Raw genomic sequence first — 23,196 nt, 5'->3', positions numbered from 1 at the left:
AAAAAAGTACTAAACAATGTTCCAAGTAAAATAATTCTTGAGAAAAAAAGAAAATTGGTTGAATAGATATTCATTCACATGTGATGTCAAATGGATTTTATCTTTGAAGACACCTGAAACAAAGTAAAAGAGTAGAAATTAGTTGTAAATAAAAAGTAGTAATAACATTGCAGTATTTTGAACAAAATCATAAATTGAAAAGAGAAAAACTTTCAGCAAGCATTTACTTTAAAAGTGAAGGGAAATGTTTAATACATTTTGGAGTTCTTCATTTGTGGTTCCAGTACTTGTATATTTGAATGATCGAAACCCCTGTGGAATATCAGATTTTGAAAAGAAGTAAGTGACCTTTAGAAAAAAGAGTAAGTAACTTTCATAACATAGATTTATAGATGCGAAAAATGGTAAATAAAGAGTTAAGCAGCAGGGGGAGAAAATATAGGATCTAGAACTTGCATGGTTTTGTAGGAAGTTCCTCACTATTGGTAACTGAACTTCACTTTTGGGATATGTTGCTATCTCACACAAGAAAATTTCACGGAGAGCCTGCAAATCAGCCTGCATGCAGCATGTTCTATTCATGAGTTTTTTTCTCCTGTTTCAGATCTAGAAGAAAAATCTGGAGCAAAATTGGTAAGAAAATGAGAGGAACTTACAGTTGAGAACCCTGGAACTCCCATTCTGCGGTAGTTTTTTAGAATTTGCAACAGAAAAACCCCTGTATCATACCTGAGATGGAGCAAATTTGTAAACTGAAACTTAGTTTGCGACAATATGAAACTGCAAATTAACTATCTTTAAATTTGGAAAACTGCATACAGAACTAAGTAAAAAAGTTCAGATTTTTTGTTCAAAAGGACCAGCAGACGAATCGAATTGATGAAAAATACCACATCTAAAAAAATTGATAGAAGAGACCAACTGGACCGTGGCGGCAGGCGCGCCAGCGGACACGTGGCACATGGCCGGAGGCGGCAGCGCCTGCCACCACGGTGCTAGGCGGCAGGCGCGCCAGCCGACACATGGCACATGGCCAGAGGCAACTAGCTGCCTGCCGCCACATTGCCAGGCTGCAGGCTACACATTACCGGATTCATCGGCCGCGCCCTGGGCCATGCCGCCACGCCTGCGGCAGGCTACACGTTACCAAATCATGCGGAGGCGACCCGTGATGAACTAGAGATACCGGTCGTTCATGCACACGACGTGGGCCCATGCATGTGATGCATGCATGCATATGGCTAGTCTTGAGTTAATTACACCTGGGGTACATAAACTTGCGCGGCTGTAACGAATTCATACACAAAAAAACATAAAAGTCATACACCAACTCCATGCGGTAACGTTTAGCTACAAAACAGTCCAAAACATGCCAACTAGGCTGCCACGTGGGAAGAGAAGGTTGGCGGCTGGTGTTGGGCACTTTTCTACATTCCCCCTTGTATGGTACAATATTTGTAGGTCGGCTCCTGCGTCCAGATAAGTACAAGCCCGGTTCGACCCGGTGTTGGCAACCCCCCCCCCTTAACCCTTGGCCTTCTCTGCCTCTGCCTCGATGTCCTCGCCTTCTCTGCCGCCGGTTTGGACGCCGTCGCCCATCGACGCGGCATGGAGCCGCTCCTACGGGGGCCTGGGGAGTTCCTTCCTGAGTACGGTACGTGCTCGATCAACCTCTTCTCCTACTGGGTTGCCCCCTTGTCCTAGGGTTTTGATCGGGCTAGGTTCTTCATGATTTTGGTGGAAAGATTGATGTTTTGTTGCCACAATTGATGCGATGAAGGGAATGTAGGCGTTCGATAGGACGATTACTGCTGTTTCGTTGCTTTTCATGTTGGCTTGTCGGTGGCGATGATTTGGGGCTTAATTTAGGGTTAATTTAGGTGTTGTTCTTGGATTTGAAGGAAGATGTGATTGTTGTGATGTATGCACTCCCCTGTGATTACTGTGATGGATGCCCTGTTATGGGTGTGAATTGCTCTGTACTTGATGTCGGAATTCAAATATTGCTCTATCTTTGCTGTCGAAATTCAGTTAGTGAATGTTGTCGAATTCAGTTAGTGATGCCCTATGATTAATGTTGAAGCGAATTCAATTAAGTGATGATAAAGGTTGCTAGTTATTTATTGGTGTACTATATAGTCAAAAGAACTTGATTTACTGTTGTGGTTTGTATCATAGTCTGAACAAAAAATCTGTCTTTCTTTTGCAGTTACTTCAGGAGAAGAATCTCTGTTGTTCTCTGTAGCATTTGAGCACAATGGCATATTTATTGGGCAAGGAGTGAACAAATCATATATTGGTCGCACTTATTGTGAATTTGACTATTGTCATGCTGACACTTGGTCCTTAGATATGCTGAAGTTTTGCCTGGACAAGTTGGATTACTCCCATGGTTATCCAGATCTGCAAGTGTACTGGTGCTTGCCAGGCAAAGACATAGTAGATGGCCTTGTTTGTGTGGATACTGAAGAGGTCATTGCTGCTATGGTCAATGCAAGCAAAGAATGTAAGACACTGTTGTTAATAGTGGATGAGGACAACAAGATAAGAACTTTGTATGATGATGTGATCCTAGATGGGCCCCCTCTACCAAGGGTAATTAATCCAAGGAAATTGCCAAGGTCTGCTGAAGGAGAGCGTGGAGAAGAAGATCATGGAGAAGCAAGAGAGGAAGAAGAGCAGGGAGAGGGAGAAGATCATGGACATGAAGCAGAGCAGGGAGAGGGAGAAGATCATGGACATGAAGCAGAGCAGGGAGAGGGAGAAGATCATGGATATGAAGCAGAGGAGGGAGAGGGAGAAGAAGAGCAAACAGAGCAGGGAGAGGGAGAGTTTCAAGGAGAAGAAACTGATAGTGATTTTGATGAGAGTGAATATGATGTTGAAGATCTTGATGATGATTTGTTTGTGGAGAATGTGGATATAGATGTCAATGATAACAATGAGAAGGAAGGGTACATTGAAGAAGAAGACCCTTTAGATGATGATGATCTAAACCTAAGCAAGGATGAATTGTCAAAGATGCGGTACACTTTCAAAGCCTACAATCCAACAGTGGATCTGAATAATCCAATTTTCAGTGTTGGTTTGGTGTTTGGTCACATGAAAGAGCTCAGGATGGCTTTGGATGCATATACTATTAGGAACAGAGTGAATATCTATAAGAGAAGAAATGAATCTGAAAGGCTTAATGTAGTTTGCTCACAAGGTTGTCCTTGGCAACTAAAAGCTTCAAAAGACAATAGGACTGGTAGCATTTTCATAAGGCAGTACAATGACACTCACAAATGTCAGAAATCGTTTGATTCCAAGTGTTTGACAGTTAAAATTCTCACACAGAAATTCATTGAGGAATTCAGAGACAACCAGACCATGGATTTGGGTACATTTGGTAAGAAGGTCCAGAGAGAGTTCAAACTGCTACCAAACAAGATGAAATTGGGAAGGGTCAGGAAGGAAGCTCGAGACCTAATTCATGGGGATTAAGCAAAGCAGTACAACTTATTGTGGGACTATGGGCAAGAACTCAGAAGAGCTAATCTTGGCAGAAAAATCATAGTTTCCTCTACCAAGGTGAAGGAGAAGAATGATGCATTGCCAAAGGATCACCTGTCCTCACTCTATTGGTCATATGATGCTTGCAAGAGAGGTTTCCTAAAGGGATGCAGGCCCATTATATTTGTGGATGGCTGCCACTTGAAAAGTAGGTACAAAGGTATACTATTGACAGCTATGGGAATTGACCAAAATGTTTGCATCTATCCAATAGCTATGGGAATGGTTGAGGTTGAATCCACTTACACATGGGAATGGTTCCTATCAACACTGAAAAATGATCTGAATATTATCAACACAAGCCCATACACCATAATGAGTGACAAGCAAAAGGTATGCTTTCAACTTGTGAACTTGTTAAATGTTGTTTCTCATCCATTGCATTAATATGCATGCTTTCAACTTGTTAAATGTTGTTTCAACTTGTTAAAAGCTTCATATGAACTTATGTGAAAATCCACTGCTTATGCAGGGTTTGATAAATGATGTTGAAAAAGTTTTCCCAGATGCAGAGCATAGGTTTTGTGTTAGGCACCTATACCAAAACTTCCACAAGAAATTCAAAGGTGAGACATTGAAGAATCTGCTGTGGGCCATGGCCAGATCTACAAACTTACCAAGATGGAATGAGAACAGAGAAAAATGAGAGAGGCTTCCGTTGATGCTTACAACTGGTTAGAGGGAAAGCCACCTAGTCAATGGGTGAAAAACTTCTTCAGTGATTTTCCAAAATGTGATATTCTTTTGAACAATATGTCTGAGGTGTATAATAGGTAATGTTCTAACTGCATCTTTAAGTTGTACTTTGCATGTGCATATTTAAGTTGTGGTTTGCATTTACATCTTCTAGTTGTTGTCTCCAACTGCATCTTCTAGTGCTCTAATAGCATGTTCCACTTTTCATGACAGTTACATACTTGAAGCTAGAGAGCTTTGTGTTATGTCAATGTTGGAGTGCATCCTTGCAAAGATTTCACTAAGGAATGCAAGCAAACACAGAGAAGCAGTTGAGAAATGGACAGGAAGAATTTGCCTAAAAATTAGGAAGAAGCTTGAGAAGAATGCAGAATTTGCTGCCAGTTGTTTTGCAACAAATGATGGCAATGGTATATTCCATGTGCAGTCTGGGCCCAACTCATACATTGTGGACATCATAGCAAGGACTTGTAATTGCAAAAGGTGGGATTTGAGTGGAGTGCCTTGCAGTCATGCAATTGCAGTGTGCAGGGCTGAAAGAATTGACCCTAAAGAACTAGTCCACAAATGCTATACAGTAGAGACATATTTGCAAGTATATGGTCACTTTATCATGCCCTTAAGAGACAGGGGCCATTGGGAGAAGCTGAATGGAATGTACATTCACCCACCAGTTTTCACAAAACAGATGGGCAGGCCACCTAAGAATAGAAGAAAAACTCCTGAAGAGAAAAGGAAGAAGGATGGAACAGTGTATCTGAATAAAAAAGGGGTAGCTATGCATTGCTCAGTTTGTGGTAAAGATGACCATAACAACAGGGGGCATGAGAAATACATGCAAAGGGAACAAGTGGAACAACAAGATGAGGAAGAAGAGGATGAATTTGCATGTGAAGCTATTTTGTAGGTTGTTGATGTATTTTGAATGTTGTTTTACTTAATTTTGCACCTTTTATGATTGTTGTTGTACTGAATATTGTTGCTTTTCTGAATGTTGTTGCAGGACATTGTGCATTGTAGACTGAACCCTAGGTTGGACCCAATTAATGACAGGAGAAGCATGGTTTACAGGACGGGTCAAGAGGTAAGTTGAAGTATATTGAGAGGATTGGACAAGCATGGTTTTACAAAATATTTGTAGATGCTGATTGCCACAACTGTTTTTTAGGAGAGAGCATATGTTACAAATGTCAGACCACCTGGACCACTGCCAGAGGAGTCAAGCTTTGTAGCTGTAGCTAGGGATTTAATCCCTCAAAGGACCAGGCAAACAACCGCTACAGCTGCTGGTAGAAGGGCAGACAGAGCTAAAAGAAAGGCAACAACAACAGCTCAAACAAATGCAGGTACAGTAACTGAATCTTGCATGTCCCTTAAATTTGCATTGTCTGAAACTTACAGCAACTGAATTTTGCAGATGAGGCAGGTACCAGTGCTAGTGCAAGCAGGGTAGTGAAGAAAGCAAGAGGTGGAAGAGTTGTGGGGGGTGGAAGAGGAGTAAGAGCTGGGAGGGGTGGAAGAGGAGCTGGACCAGAAGCACCTGCAACATGAGCTGGACCAGAAGCACCTGCAACAGGAGTTGGGGAAGGATGAAGAAGAGTTGAAGATTATGCTTTGTGGCAACTGATGTTTGGACAGGATGGAGCAAGGAATGCAATCCCAGACCTGAATGGAGAGATTCCAGTGACCCAGAATGCTCCAAGGACTCCAGAGCACTAGTTTTAGTTTCTATATGCTCCATTAGTTCAACACTGAACTGCAAAAATGTCCAAGTTCATGTATGAACTACAAGACTGCAAGAGAAAATTTTGTAATGCATGACCTTAATCTTGGCCGTGATGGATCTTTTAATTTGGCAAAGTAGACTGCAATAGAAACTTATGTTTGCATGATCTATGTTTGACCCAAGTTTTAATTTGGCCATGATCTATGTTTGATCCTAGTTTTAATTTGGCCATGATCTATGTTTGCATTTCAAGTTTCCTTACTATCAAGTTTGAATTTATGTTGGGTAACTTTGAATTTATGCTGTCAACTTATGTCACTTCATATTGCAGCATAAATGAAGTTGACAACATTTCTGTCAAAAAACAACATAAATGAAGTTGACAGCATAAATGATTTTGAAAATATGTTTGTTAACAACATTTATGTCAACTTCATTTATGTCAAAAAATATTAGCTTCTCAAAATCTTTGAATTTATGTTGTCAACTTATGTCACTTCAAATATTGCAGAAAATATGTTCAAGAAAAAAAATGGGTGATACTGGGACTCAAACCCAACATCTGGTACTTGTGAGAGGGGGGATCGTACCAGTAGGCTATGAGAGGATATCGAGCATATGTTGCCAACCATCTAATTTGTATATACTGCTTAACATTGCTAGTCGTCCGATCAGAAATCAACGCACACTGCATCGTCTGCCACCTCTGGCCAAACAGGACGCCGCTGACCGTACGCCAATGCCCCTTCCCGCCATGGCCACTTCCTACGTTCGCCTCTTCCCGCCAATGCCTCTTCCCGCCATGGCCACACTCGGCCGCTATAAAAGCCATGGTCACCGCGGCCAAACACAAGCCGTGCTCACCGCGACAATCATGGTGCGCAAGCTCATCACCACCTGGGCTACCATCACCGGAACCTGGGATCACATCATCCGTCCTCAGTCCTCATCCCCTTCAACCAATGTCCCACCACCCCAGCTAGAGCCCGAGCCCCAGCCCCAGCCATGGGATCCATGGCCACAAGCTCAGCCCCAGCCCCAGCCATGGGATCCATGGCCACAAGCTCCGCTCCTAGCCGTGGCGCCTGCAGTTGATCAGCAAACTGCCATACTGAACTCATATGGCACTGCGGCGTGGGAGGACTCCAGCCGCAGATTCACCGACAAGCATTCTGTCATGGGACTGCCCGCTCTTGCCGATGCAGACCCTGCTAGAGTGAGGCAAGCCGTGGAATACCACCGCGCCCCCCGTGATGCCATGGTCAGGAGGCAAGCTGCATCACCTGGGAAGGCACCATTGCATTACAACCATGCTATTGAGCCAAGCTACAGCCGTCCGGCACCTGAGTACATCGACTTGTCGTCCAACGAGGACTAGAGTTTTAGAAAAGTGCAGAACTAGAAACTGAATTTCTGCTAAGTGGTCAGTGTTAATCAAGTTAGTGGTCAGTGTTAGTGCTTAAGTTTCAGAAGTGTTACTAGTCAATGTTAATCAAGTTAGTGGTCAGTGCTAGTGGTCAGTCTTAATCAAGTTAGTGGTCAGTGTTAATCAAGTCAGCCTTAGTGGTCAGTGTTGTACTTTGCATTTCAAGCGAATTTCAGTTTCAACTGTCTCCTAAGTACTCCCTCCGTTCCTAAATATAAGGTGTATTATTTTTTCAAAAAGTCAAACTTCTCTAACTTTGACCAAGTTTTTAGACAAAAATATCAATGTCTAGAATACCAAATCATTATCACTAGATTCACCATGAAATATATTTCTATATTTTAAATATTCAATATTGTAAATCTTTATAGATTTTGCTATAAAGTTGGTCAAACATAGACAATGGTTGACTTTTTGAAAAACTAATACACCTTACATTAAGGAACGGAGAGAGTACTTTGCATTTTAGAGCTTCTTTATACTAAAAACTTATCACATTTGTACAATAACAAAGGCACAAAACATTACACATTCCAAACTTGCCAACTTTTCAGCATTACACATTCTAGTTTCTTCATCTTACAATCACACAAAGCCCCTGCTAAGCAATGCAACCACGACATAAACCACACCACTGGCAAGAATCACAAGTACAAGAAATCGATCTAATTTTTCCCTACTTTTCCTCTTCTCATCTATTTTTCCCTCTCTTTCTTCATCCTCTGAATCTCCTGTTCCTTCTCAAACGTACTAACTTGCAGCTTCTTGTTATCATCTGCAAGCTTGTGAATAATAAGCCTTGATCTCCCCTGCCATGCATCATCCATCCAACAAAAATACCCACAGGAGTTCAGCCCCTGTCCATTTCAATTGCAGAAAACATTCAGTACAAAATTTGGACATGGCAAAATTCAGTGAAACAAGCAAAATTCAGTGAAACCAAATCGGATACCTCATATGGACAGCTTAGAAAATGTCGTCCTGCATCAAATCCTTCATTGCACATTCTCACAACAGGAGTCAGTTTGCAGCCACATTCCGCCTTATCACCTTGGCGATTTTCATTTGCACTTTTCTCCCCTCCCTACAAATCACGCGTGCAATCAGACACAAGAACCCATGGCAACAAAATGATGAAAGGACACACCTTCATGGATTTTTTGAGCCAAATGTAAGCTCAGAGCTCATTCTCCACTCGCCATCCATGTTGCTGCTGCCACCGGCGTGGTTGAGGCTGCCGTCGTGCTTGATGTTGTCGTCGTGCTTGATGTTGTCGCCGTGCTTGAGGCCGCCGCTCCGACCGGCTACCATGGTCGTGTCGGGGAACGTTGCAGAAAATAAAAAATTCTACGCTTTCACCAAGATCAATCTATGAGTTCATCTAGCAACAAGAGAAAGGGTTGCATCTACATACCCTTGTAGATCGCGAGCGTAAGCGTTCAAGAGAACGGGGTTGAGGGAGTCGTACTCGACGTGATCCAAATCACCGATGATCCTAGTGCTGAACGGACAGCACCTTCGCATTCAACACACGTACGGTTGAGGAAGACGTCTCCTCCTTCTTGATCCAGTAAGGGGAAGGAGAGGTTGACGGAGATCCAGCAGCACAACGGCGTGGTGGTGGATGCAGCAGTGATCTCGGTAGGGCTTCACCGAGCTTCTACGAGAGGGAGAGGTGTAGCAATGGGAGAGGGAGGCGCCAAGAGCATGGGTGCGGCAGCCCTCCCTCCCCCCTCTTTATATAGGCCCCTTAGGGGGGGCGGCCCTAGGAGATGGGATCTCCAAGGGGGGGCGGCGGCCAGGGGGGAAACTTGCCCCTCAAGCCAGGTGGAGGCGCCCCCACCCCTAGGGTTCCCAACCCTAGGCGCGGGGGGGGGGGGCAATGGGGCCGCACCAGCCCACCTGGGGCTGGTTCCCCTCCCACTTCAGTCCATGGGGCCCTCCGAGATAGGTGGCCCCACCTGGTGGACCCTCGGGACCCTTCCGGTGGTCCCGGTACAATACCGGTGACCCCCAAAACTTTCCCGATGGCTGAAACCTGACTTCCTATATATAATTCTTCACCTCCGGACCATTCTGGAACTCCTCGTGATGTCTGGGATCTCATCCGGGACTCTGAACAGCTTTCGGGTTACTGCATACTAATATCTCTTCAACCCTAGCGTCACCGAACCTTAAGTGTGTAGACCCTACGGGTTCGGGAGACATGCAGAGATGACCGAGACGACTCTTCGGTCAATAACCAATAGCGGCATATGGATACCCATGTTGGCTCCCACATACTCTTCGATGATCTCATTGGACGAACCACGATGCCGAGGATTCAATCAACCCCGTATACAATTCCCTTTGTCAATCGGTACATTACTTGCCTGAGACTCGATCGTCGGTATCCCAATACCTCGTTTAATCTCGTTACCGGCAAGTCACTTTACTCGTATCGTAATGCATGATCCCGTGACCAGACACTTGGTCACATTGAGCTCATTATGATGATGCATTACCGAGTGGGCCCAGAGATACCTCTCCGTCATACGGAGTGACAAATCCCAGTCTCGATTTGTGCCAACCCAACAGACACTTTCGGAGATACCCGTAGTGCACCTTTATAGTCACCCAGTTATGTTGTGACGTTTGGCACACCCAAAGCACTCCTACGGTATCCAGGAGTTGCACAACCTCATGGTCTAAGGAAATGATACTTGACATTTGGAAAAGCTCTAGCTAAACGAACTACATGATCTTTGAGCTATGCTTAGGATTGGGTCTTGTCCATCAAATCATTCTCCTAATGATGTGATCCCGTTATCAATGACATCCAATGCCCATAGTCAGGAAACCATGACTATCTGTTGATCAACGAGCTAGTCAACTAGAGGCTTACTAGGGACATGTTGTGGTCTATGTATTCACACGTGTATTATGATTTCCGGATAACACAGTTATAGCATGAATAACAGACAATTATCATGAACAAAGAAATATAATAATAACCATTTTATTATTGCCTCTAGGGCATATTTCCAACAGTCTCCCACTTGCACTAGAGTCAATATTCTAGTTACATTGTGATGAATCGAACACCCATAGCGTTCTGGTGTTGATCATGTTTTGCCCTAGGGAGAGGTTTAGTCAACTGATCTGCTACATTCAGGTCCGTATGTACTTTACGAATATCTATGTCTACATATTGAACATTTTCACGTATGGAGTTGAAGCGACGCTTGATGTGCCTGGTCTTCTTGTGAAACCTGGGCTCCTTGGCAAGTGCAATAGCTCCAGTGTTGTCACAGAAGAGTGCAATCGGCCCCGACGCATTGGGTATGACTCCTAGGTCGGTGATGAACTCCTTCACCTAGATTGCTTCATGCGCTGCCTCCAAGGCTGCCATGTACTCTGCTTCACATGTAGATCCCGCCACGACGCTTTGCTTGCAACTGCACCAGCTTACTGCCCCACCATTCAAAATATACACGTATCCGGTTTGTGACTTAGAGTCATCCAGATCTGTGTCGAAGCTAGCATCGACGTAACCCTTTACGATGAGCTCTTCGTGACCTCCATAAACAAGAAACATATCCTTAGTCCTTTTCAGGTACTTTAGGATGTTCTTGACCGTTGTCCAGTGTTCCTTGCCGGGATTACTTTGGTACCTTCCTACCAAACTTACGGAAAGGTTTACATCAGGTTTGGTACACAGCATGGCATACATAATAGACCCTATGGCTGAGGCATAGGGGATGACACTCATCTCTTCTTTATCTTCTGCCGTGGTTGGGCATTGAGCCGAGCTCAATCTCACACCTTGCAATACAGGCAAGAACCCTTTCTTGGACTGATCCATATTGAACTTCTTCAATATCTTATCAAGGTATGTGCTTTGTGAAAGACCTATGAGGCGTCTCGATCTATCCCTATAGATCTTGATGCCTAATATGTAAGCAACTTCTCCAAGGTCCTTAATTGAAAAACACTTATTCAAGTAGGCCTTAATGCTGTCCAAAAGTTCTATATCATTTCCCATCAAAAGTATGTCATCTACATATAATATGAGAAATGCTACAGAGCTCCCACTCACTTTCTTGTAAACGCAGGCTTCTCCATAAGTCTGCATAAACCCAAACACTTTGATCATCTCATCAAAGCGAATGTTCCAACTCCGAGATGCTTGCACCAGCCCATAAATGGATCGCTGGAGCTTGCATACCTTGTTAGCATTCTCAGGGTCGACAAAACCTTCCGGCTGCATCATATACAGTTCTTCCTTAAGATGTCCGTTAAGGAATGCCGTTTTGACGTCCATCTGCCATATGTCATAATCATAGTATGCGGCAATTGCTAACATGATTCGGACGGACTTCAGCTTCGCTATGGGAGAGAAAGTCTCATCGTAGTCAACCCCTTGAACTTGTCGATAACCCTTAGCGACAAGTCGAGCTTTATAGATGGTAACATTACCATCCGCGTTCGTCTTTTTCTTAAAGATCCATTTGTTTTCTATCGCTCGCCGATCATCGGGCAAGTCTGTCAAAGTCCATACTTCGTTTTCATACATGGATCCTATCTCGGATTGCATGGCTTCAAGCCATTTGTTGGAATCTGGGCCCGCCATTGCTTCTTCATAGTTCGAAGGTTCACCGTTGTCTAACAACATGATTTCCAGGACAGGGTTGCCATACCACTCTGGTGTGGAACGTGTCCTCGTGGACCTACGAAGTTCAGTAGTAAATTGATCCGAAGTACCTTGATCATCATCATTAACTTCCTCTTCAGTTGGTGCTTGCACTACAGGAACATCTTCCTAAGCTGCGCTACTCACCGGCTCAAGAGGTAGTACTTCATCAAGCTCTACTTTCCTCCCACTTAATTCTTTCGAGAGAAACTCTTTCTCCAGTAAGGACCCATTCTTTGCAACAAAGATCTTGCCCTCGGATCTTAAGTAGAAGATATACCCAATGGTTTCCTTAGGGTATCCTATGAAGACGCATTTTTCCGACTTGGGTTCGAGCATCTCAGGTTGAAGTTTCTTGACATAAGCATCGCATCCCCAAACTTTTAGAAACGACAGCTTGGGTTTGTTCCCAAACCATAATTCATACGGTGTCGTCTCAACGGATTTAGACGGTGACCTATTTAAAGTGAATGTAGCAGTCTCTAGAGCGTATCCCCAAAATGATAGCGGTAAATTGGTAAGAGACATCATAGATCGCACCATATCCAATAAAGTGCGATTACGATGTTCGGATACACCGTTACGCTGAGGTGTTCCAGGCGGCGTGAGTTGTGAAACGATTCCACATTTCCTTAAGTGCGTACCAAATTCGTGACTTAAATATTCTCCTCCTAGAACTAATCGTAAGAACTTTATCTTTCGGTCGCGTTGATTCTCTACCTCATTCTGAAATTCCTTGAACTTTTCAAAGGTCTCAGACTTGTGTTTCATTAAGTAGACATACCCATATCTACTCAAGTCACAAGTGAGAGTGAGAACATAATGATATCCTCCGCGAGCCTCAACGCTCATTGGACCGCACGCATCAGTATGTATGATTTCCAATAACTTGGTTGCTCGCTCCATTGTTCCGGAGAACGGAGTCTTGGTCATTTTGCCCATGAGGCATGGTTCGCATGTGTCAAATGATTCATAATCGAGAGACTCTAAAAGTCCATCAGTATGGAGCTTCTTCATGCGCTTGACACCAATGTGACCAAGGCGGCAGTGCCACAAGTATGTGGGACTATCGTCATCAACTTTACATGTTTTGGCATTCACACTATGAATATGTGTAACATCACGTTCGAGATTCATTAAGAATAAACCATTGACCATCGGGGCATGACCATAAAACATATCTCTCATATAAATAGAACAACCATTATTCTCGGATTTAAATGAGTAGCCATCTCGTATTAAACGAGATCCAGATACAATGTTCATGCTCAAAGCTGGTACTAAATAACAATTATTGAGGTTTAAAACTAATCCCGTAGGTAAATGTAGAGGTAGCGTGCCGACGACGATCACATCGACCTTGGAACCATTCCCGACGCGCATCGTCACCTCGTCCTTCGCCAGTCTCCGCTTATTCCACAGCTCCTGCTTTGAGTTACAAATATGAGCAACCGCACCGGTATCAAGTACCCAAGAGCTGCTACGAGTACTGGTAAGGTACACATCAATTACATGTATATCACATATACCTTTGGTTTTGCCGGCCTTCTTGTCCGCTAAGTACTTGGGGCAGTTCCGCTTCCAGTGACCACTTCCCTTGCAATAAAAACACTCAGTCTCAGGCTTGGGTCCATTGTTTGACTTCTTCCCGGCAACTGGCTTACCAGGCACGGCAACTCCCTTGCCATCCTTCTTGAAGTTCTTCTTACCCTTGCCTTTCTTGAACTTAGTGGTTTTATTCACCATCAACACTTGATGTTCCTTTTTGATCTCCACCTCCGCTGATTTTAGCATTGAATATACCTCAGGAATGGTCTTTTCCATCCCCTGCATATTGAAGTTCATCACAAAGCTCTTGTAGCTCGGTGGGAGCGACTGAAGGATTCTGTCAATGACCGCGTCATCTGGGAGATTAACTCCCAGATGAGTCAAGCGGTTGTGCAACCCAGACATCTTGAGTATGTGCTCACTGACAGAACTATTTTCCTCCATCTTACAGCTGAAGAACTTGTCGGAGACTTCATATCTCTCGACCCGGGCATGAGCTTGGAAAACCATTTTCAGCTCTTCGAACATCTCATATGTTCCGTGTTGCTCAAAACGCTTTTGGAGCCCCGGTTCTAAGCTGTAAAGCATGCCGCACTGAACAAGGGAGTAATCATCAACACGAGACTGCCAAGCGTTCATAACGTCTTGGTTCTCTGGGATTGGTGCTTCACCTAGCTGTGCTTCTAGGACATAATCTTTGTTGGCAGCTATGAGGATGATCCTCAGGTTCCGGACCCAGTCCGTATAGTTGCTGCCATCATCTTTCAGCTTGGTTTTCTCTAGGAACGCGTTGAAGTTGAGGGTAACATGGGCCATTTGATCTACAAGACATATTGTAAAGATTTTAGACTAAGTTCATGATAATTAAGTTCATCTAATCAAATTATTTAATGAACTCCCACTCAGATTAGACATCCCTCTAGTCATCTAAGTGAAACATGATCCGAGTTAACTAGGCCGTGTCCGATCATCACGTGAGACGGACTAGTTGACATCGGTGAACATCTCCATGTTGATCGTATCTTCTATACGACTCATGCTCGACCTTTCGGTCCTCCATGTTCCGAGGCCATGTCTGTACATGCTAGGCTCGTCAAGTCAACCTAAGTGTATTGCGTGTGTAAATCTGGCTTACACCCGTTGTATTCGAATGTTAGGATATATCACACCCGATCATCACGTGGTGCTTCGAAACAACGAACCTTCGCAATGGTGCACAGTTAGGGGGAACACTTTCTTGAAATTATTATGAGGGATCATCTTATTTACTACCGTCTTTCTAAGTAAACAAGATGAAAAACATGATAAACATCACATGCAATCAAATAGTGACATGATATGGCCAATATCATATAGCTCCTTTGATCTCCATCTTCGGGGCTCCATGATCATCTTTGTCACCGGCATGACACCATGATCTCCATCATCATGTCTTCATGAAGTTGTCACGCCAACGACTACTTCTACTTCTATGGCTAATGCGTTTAGCAATAAAGTAAAGTAATTTACATGGCGTTCTTCAATGACACGCAGGTCATACAAAAAATAAAGACAACTCCTATGGCTCCTGCCAGTTGTCATACTCATCGACATGAAAGTCGTGATTCCTATTACAAGAACATGATCTCATACATCACATATGTATCATTCATCACAACTTTTGGCCATATCACATCACAAAACATATGCTGCAAAAACAAGTTAGACGTCCTCTAATTGTTGTTGCATGTTTTTACGTGGCTGCAATAGGGTTCTAGCAAGAACGTTTTCTTACCTGCGTGAAAGCCACAACGTGATATGCCAACTTCTATTTACCCTTCATAAGGACCCTTTTCGTCGAATCCGCTCCAACTAAAGTGGGAGAGACAGACACCCGCTAGCCACGTTATGCAACTAGTGCATGTCAGTCGGTGGAATCTGTCTCACGTAAGCGTACATGTAAGGTCAGTCCGAGCCGCTTCATCCCACAATACCGCTGAAGCAAAATAAGACTAGTAGTGGCAAGAAAGTTGACAACATCTACGCCCACAACAAATTTGTGTTCTACTCGTGCAAAGAGAACTACGCATAGACCTAGCTCATGATGCCACTGTTGGGGAACGTTGCAGAAAATAAAAAAATTCTACGCTTTCACCAAGATCAATCTATGAGTTCATCTAGCAACGAGAGAAAGAAGTGCATCTACATACCCTTGTAGATCGCGAGCGGAAGCGTTCAAGAGAACGGGGTTGAGGGAGTCGTACTTGACGTGATCCAAATCACCGATGATCCTAGTGCTGAAAGGACAACACCTCCGCGTTAAACACATGTACGGTTGAGGAAGACATCTCCTCCTTCTTGATCCAGCAAGGGGGAAGGAGAGGTTGACGAAGATCCAGCAGCACGACGGCGTGGTGGTGGATGCAGCAGTGATCTCGGCAGGGCTTCGCCGAGCTTCTACGAGAGGGAGAGGTGTAGCAATGGGAGAGGGAGGCGCCAAGAGCATGGGTGCGGCTGCCCTCCCTCCCCCCTCTTTATATAGGCCCCTAGGGGGGGCGCCAGCCCTAGGAGATGGCATCTCCAAGGGGGGCGGCGGCCAGGGGGGAAACTTGCCCCCCAAGCCAGGTGGAGGCGCACCCACCCCTAGGGTTCCCAACCCTAGGCGCAGGAGGGCCCAAGGGGGGCGCACCAGCCCACCTAGGGATGGTTCCCCTCCCACTTCAGCCCATGGGGCCCTCCGGGATAGATGGCCCCACCCGGTGGACCCCCGGGACCCTTCCGATGGTCCCGGTACAATACCGGTGACCCCCGAAACTTTCCCGATGGCCGAAACCTGACTTCCTATATATAATTCTTCACCTCTGGACCATTCCGGAACTCCTCATGACTTCCGGGATCTCATCCGGGAGGAACATAGCAGAAATCAAAAAATTTCTACGCATCACCAAGATCAATCTATGGAGTAATCTAGAAACGAGGGGAAGGGGAGTTCATCTACATACCCTTGTAGATCGCTAAGCGGAAGCGTTCAAGTGAACGGGGTTGATGGAGTCGTACTCACCGTGATCCAAATCACCGATGATCCTAGTGCCGAACGGACGGCACCTCCGCGTTCAACACACGTGCAGCCCGGTGACGTCTCCCATGCCTTGATCCAGCAAGGAGAGAGGGAGATGTTGGGGAAGACTCCGTCTAGCAGCAGCACAACGGCATGGTCGTGATGGAGGAGCGTGGTATTCCAGCAGGGCTTCGCCAAGCACCGCGAGAGACGAGGAGGAAGAGAGGTAGGGCTGTGCCAGGGAGAGGAAAACTCATGTGTTTGCAGCCCCAAAGACCTCAACTATATATAGGGGAGAGGGAGGGGGCTGCGCCCCCTCTAGGATTCCCACCCCCAGGGGTGCGGCAGCCCCAAAACCCATCTAGGGTGGCGGCCAAGGGGGAAAGAGGGGGAAACTTGCCCCCCAAGTAAGGTGGAGGCGCCCCCTCCCCAAACCCTAGGCGCCTTGGGCCCTGGTGGGGGGGCGCACCAGCCCACCTGGGGCTGGTCCCCTCCCACACTTGGTGAAGGAAATATGCCCTAGAGGCAATAATAAAGTTATTATTTATTTTCTTATTTTATGATAAATGTTTATTATTCATGCTAGAATTGTATTAACTGGAAACATAATACATGTGTGAATACATAGACAAACATAGTGTCACTAGTATGCCTCTACTTGACTAGCTCGTTAATCAAAGATGGTTAAGTTTCCTAACAATAGACATGAGTTGTCATTTGATTAATGGGATCACATCATTAGGAGAATGATGTGATTGACTTGACCCATTCCGTTAGCCTAGCACTTGATCGTTTAGTATGTTGCTATTGCTTTCTTCATGACTTATACATGTTCCTGTAACTATGAGATTATGCAACTCCCGTTTACTGGAGGAACACTTTGGGTGCTACCAAACATCACAACGTAACTGGGTGATTATAAAGGAGTACTACAGGTGCCTCCAAAGGTACATGTTGGGTTGGCGTATTTCGAGATTAGGTTTTGTCACTCCGATTGTCGGAGAGGTATCTCTGGGCCCTCTAGGTAATGCACATCACTATAAGCCTTGCAAGCAATGTAGCTAATGAGTTAGTTACGGAATGATGCATTACGTAACGAGTAAAGAGACTTGCCGGTAACGAGATTGAACTAGGTATTGGATACCGACGATCGAATCTCGGGCAAGTAACATACCGATGACAAAGGGAACAACGTATGTTGTTATGCGGTTTAACCGATAAAGATCTTCGTAGAATATGTAGGAGCCAATATGGGCATCCAGGTCCCGCTATTGGTTATTGACCGAGAATAGTTCTAGGTCATGTCTACATAGTTCTCGAACCCGTAGGGTCCGCACGCTTAACGTTACGATGACATTTTTATTATGAGTTTATAAGTTTTGATGTACCGAAGTTTGTTTGGAGTCCCGGATGTAATCACGGACATGACGAGGAGTCTCGAAATGGTCGAGACATAAAGATTGATATATTGGAAGCCTATGTTTGGACATCGGAAGTGTTCCGGGTGAAATCGGCATTTTACCGGAGTACCGGGGGTTACCGGAACCCTCCCGGGGGTTATTGGGCCTTCATGGGCCTTAAGGGAGACGAGGAGAGGAGGCAAGAGGTGGGCTGCGCCCCCTCCCCTCCCTAGTCCGAATAGGACAAGGAGAGGGGGGTGCGCCCCCCCTTTCCTTCCCCTCTTCCTCCTCCTTCCCCCTTCTCCTACTCCAACTAGGAAAGAAGGGAGTCCTACTCCCGGTGGGAGTAGGACTCCCCCTTGGCGCGCCCTCCTTGGCCGGCCGCCCCCTCCCCCTTGGCTCCTTTATATACGGGGGCAGGGGGCACCCTAGAACACACAAGTTGATCTACGGATCGTTCCTTAGCCATGTGCGGTGCCCCCCTCCACCATATTCCACCTCGGTCATATCGTCGCGGAGTTTAGGCGAAGCCCTGTGCCGGTAGAACATCATCATCGTCACCACGCCGTCGTGCTGACGGAACTCATCCCCGACACTCTGCTGGATCGGAGTCCGGGGATCGTCATCGAGCTAAACATGTGCTGAACTCGGAGGTGCCGTACGTTCAGTACTTGGATCGGTCGGATCGTGAAGACGTACGACTACATCAACCGCGTTGTCATAACGCTTCCGCTTACGGTCTACAAGGGTACGTGGACAACACTCTCCCCTCTTGTTGCTATGCCATCACCATGATCTTGCGTGTGCGTAGGAATTTTTTTGAAATTACTACGTTCCCCAACAGTGGCATCCGAGCCTAGGTTTTATGCGTTGATGTTATATGCACGAGTAGAACACAAGTGAGTTGTGGGCGATACAAGTCATACTGCTTACCAGCATGTCATACTTTGGTTCGGCGGTATTGTTGGATGAAGCGGCCCGGACTGACATTACACGTACGCTTACGCGAGACTAGTTTTACCGCCGTGCTTTGCACACAGATCATTAGCGGGTGTCTGTTTCTCCAACTTTAGTTGAACCGAGTGTGGCTATGCCCGGTCCTTGCGAAGGTTAAAACAGCACCAACTTGACGAACTATCGTTGTGGTTTTGATGCGTAGGTAAGAACGGTTCTTGCTCAGCCCGTAGCAGCCACGTAAAACTTGCAACAACAAAGTAGAGGATGTCTAACTTATTTTTGCAGGGCATGTTGTGATGTGATATGGTCAAGACGTGATGAGATATAAGTTGTTGTGTGAGATGATCATGTTTTTGTTGAAGTTATCGGCAACTGGCAGAAGCCCTATGGGTGTCTCTTTGTTGCATAAGATGCAAGTACCAAATAATTGCTTTACTTTATCGCTATGCGATAGCAATAGTTGCAAGAGCAATAGTTGGCGAAACGACCATGTGACGACACATTGATATAGATCAAGATGATGAAGATCATGGTGTCGTGCTGGTAACGATAGGGATCATGACAGTACTTTGGAGATGGAGATCAAAGGCGCAAGATGATCATGGCCATATCATGTCACATATTTTGATTGCATATGATGTTTATCTGTTATACATCTTATTCTGTTTTGTTTGATAGTAGCATTATAAGATGATCTCTCACTAATTATCAAGAAGTGTTCTCCCTGAGTATGCACCATTGCGAAAGTTCTTCGTGCTGAGACACCACGTGATGATCGGGTGTGATAGGCTCTACGTTCAAATACAACGGGTGCAAAACAGTTGCGCACGCGGAATACTCGGGTTAAACTTGACGAGCCTAGCATATGCAGATATGGACTCGGAACACTAAGACCGAAAGGTCGAGCATGAATCATATAGTAGATATGATCAACATAGTGATGTTCACCATTGAAAGCTACTCCATTTCACGTGATGATCGGTTATGGTTTAGTTGATTTGGATCACGTGATCACTTAGAGCATTGGAGGGATGTCTTTCTAAGTGGGAGTTCTTAAGTAATATGATTAATTGAACTTAAATTTATCATGAACTTAGTCCTGGTAGTGTTTTGCAAATTATGTTGTAGATCAATAGCTTGCGTTGTTGCTTTCATATGTTTATTTTGATATGTTCCTAGAGAAAACTGTGTTGAAAGATGTTAGTAGCAATGATGCGGATTGGATCCGTGATCTGAGGTTTATCCTCATTGCTGCACAGAAGAATTATGTCCTTGATGCACCGCTAGGTGACAAACCTATTGCAGGAGCAGATGCAGACGTTATGAACGTTTGGCTAGCTCAAAATGATGACTACTTGATAGTTTAGTGCACCATGCTTAAACGGCTTAGAATCGGGACTTCAAAGACGTTTTGAACGTCATGGACCATATGAGATGTTCCAGGAGTTGAAGTTAATATTTCAAGCAAATACCCGAGTTGAGAGATATGAAGTCTCCAACAAGTTCTATGGCTAAAAGATGGAGGAGAATCGCTCAACTAGTGGGCATGTGCTCAGATTGTCTGGGTACTTCAATCGCTTGAATCAAGTGGGAGTTAATCTTCTAGATAAGATAGTGATTGACAGAATTCTCTAGTCACCATCACTAAGTTACTAGAACTTTGTGATGAACTATAGTATGCAAGGGATGACGAAAACGATTCCCGAGCTCTTCGTGATGTTAAAATCGATGAAGGTAGAAATCAAGAAAGAGCATCAAGTGTTGATGATTGACAAAACCACTAGTTTCAAGAAAAGGGCAAAGGGAAAGAAAGGGAAACTTCAAGTGGATTGGCAAACAAATTGTCACTCCCGTGAGGAAGACCAAAGCTGGACCAAAGCCTGAAACTGAGTGCTTACACTGCAAAGGAAATGGTCACTGGAAGCGGAAATGCCCTGAATATTTGGTGGATAAGAAGGATGGCAAAGTGAACAAGGGTATATTTGATATATAGGTTATTGATGTGTACCTTACTAGTGTTTATAGTAGCCCCTGAGTATTTGATACTTGTTTGGTTGCTAAGATTAGTAACTCGAAATAGGAGTTATAGAATAAACAGAGACTAGTTGAAGGGGAAGTGACGATGAGTGTTGGAAGTAGTTCCAAGATTGATATGATCATCATCGCACACTCCCTATACTTTTGGGATTAGTGTTAAACCTAAATAAATGTTATTTGGCGTTTGCGTTGAGCATGAATATGATTTGATCATGTTTATTGCAATACCTTTATTCATTTAAAATCAGAGAATAATTGTTGTTCTGTTTACATGAATAAAACCTTCAAATGGTCATACACCCAATGAAAATAGTTTGTTGGATCTCGATCGTAGTGATACATATATTCATAATATTGATGCCAAAAGATACAAAGTTAATAATGATAGTGCAACTTATTTGTGGCACTGCCGTTTGGGTCATATCGGTGTAAAGCGCATGAAAAAAAACTCCATAAAGATGGATTTTCGGAATCACTTGGTTATGAATCATTTGATGCTTGCGAACCGTGCCTTTTGGGCAAGATGACTAAAACTCCGTTCTCCGGAACAATGGAACAAGCTACTGACTTATTGGAAATAATACATACCGATGTATGCGATCCAGTGAGTGTTGATGCTTGTGGCAAGTATCGTTATTTTCTGACCTTCACAAGATGATTGAGCAGATATGGGTATATCTACTTGATGAAACATAAGTCTGAAATAATTGAAAGGTTCACAGAATTTTAGAGTGAAGTGGAAAAATCATCGTAACAAGAAAATAAAGTTTCTGCGATCTGATCGCGGAGACGAATATTTGAGTTAAGAGTTTGGTCTTCAGTTAAAACAATGTGAATAGTTTCACAGCTCACGCCACCTGGAACACCACAATGTTATGGTGTGTCCGAACGTCATAACCGCACTTTATTGGATATGGTGCGATCTATGATGTCTCTTATTGATTTACCATTATCGTTTTGGGGTTATGCATTAGAGACAGCTGCATTCACGTTAAAAGGGCACCATCTAAATCCGTTGAGACGACACTATATGAACTGTGGTTTAGCAAGAAACCCAAGTTGTCGTTTCTTAAAGTTTGGGGCTACGATGCTTATGTGAAAAAGTTTCATCCTGATAAGCTCAAACCCAAATCGTAGAAGTGCGTCTTCATAGGATACCCAAAGGAAACTATTGGGTACACCTTCTATCACAGATCCGAAGGCAAGATATTCGTTGCTAAAAATGGATCCTTTCTAGAGAAGGAGTTTCTCTCGAAAGAAGTGAGTGGGAGGAAAGTAGAACTTGATGAGGTAACTATACCTTCTCCCAAATTGGAAAATAGTTCATCACTGAAATCAGTTCTAGTGATTACTACACCAATTAGTGAGGAAGCTAATGATGATGATCATGAAACTTCAGTTCAAGTTACTACAGAACCTCGTAGGTCTTCCAGAGTACGGTCCGCACCAGAGTGGTACAGTAATCCTGTTCTGAAAGTCATGTTACTAGACCATGATAAACCTACGAACTATGAGGTAGCGATGATGAGCCCAGATTCCGCAAAATGGTTTGAGGCCATGAAATCTGAGATGGGATCCATGTATGAGAACAAAGTGTGGACTTTGGTGGACTTGCCCGATGATCGGCAAGCCATAGAAAATAAATGGATCTTCAAGAGGAAGACGGACCCTGATAGTAGTGTTACTATCTACAAAGCTAGACTTGTCAAAAAAGGTTTTTGACAAAGTTCAAGGTGTTGAATACAATGAGATTTTCTCACTCGTATCGATGCTTAAAAGTCTGTCCGAATCATGTTAGCAATTGCCACATCTTATGAAATTTGGCAAATGGATGTCAAAACTACATTCCTTAATGGATTTATTAAAGAAGAGTTGTATATGATACAACCAGAAGGTTTTGTCAATCCTAAAGGTGCTAACAAAATGTGCAAGCTCCAGCGATCCATCTATGGACTGGTGCAAGCATCTCAGAGTTGGAATATACGCTTTGATAAGTTGATCAAAGCATATAGTTTTATACAGACTTGCGGTGAAGCCTGTATTTACAAGAAAGTGAGTGGGAGCACTACAACATTTCTGATAAGTATATGTGAATGACATATTGTTGATCAGAAATAATGTAGAATTATTCTGCAAAGCATA

Source organism: Triticum aestivum, chromosome 7B (assembly GCF_018294505.1).
Source record: "Triticum aestivum cultivar Chinese Spring chromosome 7B, IWGSC CS RefSeq v2.1, whole genome shotgun sequence".
In the NCBI taxonomy this organism is placed as follows: Eukaryota; Viridiplantae; Streptophyta; class Magnoliopsida; order Poales; family Poaceae; genus Triticum; species Triticum aestivum.
This window is presented reverse-complemented; position numbering follows the sequence as displayed.